The 1,380-nt window shown below is 30.6% G+C and overlaps 1 protein-coding gene across 1 annotated transcript in view; it reads right to left on the bottom strand.

Annotated features, from left to right (window-relative positions):
- Window positions 1–1,380, bottom strand: part of LOC109853577 (protein croquemort-like) — a 16,763-nt gene that overhangs the window by 14,576 nt on the left and 807 nt on the right. The gene's annotated exons all lie outside the window — the stretch shown is intronic.

Below are 1,380 nucleotides of genomic sequence, written 5' to 3'. Positions count from 1 at the left end.
TATATATACATGCACGTTTATTCCTGCACAACATCCTGGGAATGGCTCTTGCTGCTCTTGTTTCATTTTTTTTTTTTTTTTTTTTTTTTTTTTTTTTTTTTTCGTTTTTTTTTTGGAAAACGGCTCGTAAATTTAATTTCTCAGTTACCCTGAATGGTAACAAAAGCAAAGAAAATATTTGTCTAAAGTAACTGAGACTTACTGTTCAAAAGAAAAGATCTTTTTCTTGATAAAAAAAACCTCTATGTAAATAATGTAACTCAAAACCCATTCAAATAATATAACACTCGTATTTCAGAGCCAATTGTAATTCTAACATCTTTTTCATATATTTATATATTTGTATATATTTGCAACTCTAATATCTTTAGAGAAAAAAATTACTTTTACTTTTTATATACAATAAAAACATTATTTCTTCAGCCGATATTACAATCGAATTGAATTAAGATTGTGTTAAATTTATCTTTATGTGTCTCTTGACACATAATTAGAACTGTCGGTCTTCGAACTTGTTTGTGACGTTTAATTCTATGATGATAAAATTTCTCGCTACAAAAAAAATTCAGTATTGAATTACGACGAATATTTCCGAATATTTATCGTGCAATTTACAATTAATTCAAATTGCTGCAGTCGTTACTATTATTCGAAAAGCGTAAATATATGTTATATCTTTAATTAGACAAAAAAAAAAACTCATTTTATTTTTTCTCGAACGCTTTGTGATCGAGCGTTTCATTTTTGTATTCATTACCTGGATGCTCGCAAGTCAAGGAGAACGGCTCGCGCGTAAATTTTATTTATGGAGGACGTTTACCGCGGAAAATATGCACTCAAGAGAGAGTATTTTGTACATTTACAGTAAATTTGAGAGGATCTGAGAAATGAGTGCACAATACTTGACCTAATTAACACCTTGCCTAAGAATTAACACGAAAAATGTGTGTATGTGGTGTACGAAAAACTTTCTACCGAGACAAACAGGTGTTGGTCATATTACACAGCAATCTTACGTAATCGTGAATAAATTATCGTCGCTTGGTCGGGTCGCGTCAACGCATCGAATGGAAGTAATTCGATTTCGCGCTTTGTGTATGTACCCTCTGCTGGCGCTTCCTCGTCTATGATTAGATCCCATGAGATGAAGATAGCCATCGAACGATAAGGTAGTTAATGCGAAAATCAGTTTACGTGGAAGAATATGCAAATTGTTCTATTTTCTCTGACTTTCATATATCCATTTGTAAGATAAATTAAAACAATGTATATGTACACTTGTATATGTACATATATATGTATATATATATATATATGTATATTTACGTAAAATTTATAATTCGGCAAAAATACGCACGTCACTATTATCGCATAAATTTT

The sequence above is a fragment of the Pseudomyrmex gracilis genome, unplaced genomic scaffold (assembly GCF_002006095.1).
Source record: "Pseudomyrmex gracilis isolate BER0280 unplaced genomic scaffold, ASM200609v1 scaffold_51, whole genome shotgun sequence".
In the NCBI taxonomy this organism is placed as follows: domain Eukaryota; kingdom Metazoa; phylum Arthropoda; class Insecta; order Hymenoptera; family Formicidae; genus Pseudomyrmex; species Pseudomyrmex gracilis.
Note: the sequence above shows the minus strand (reverse complement) of the source record. Positions and strands in the feature narration are given on the sequence as shown.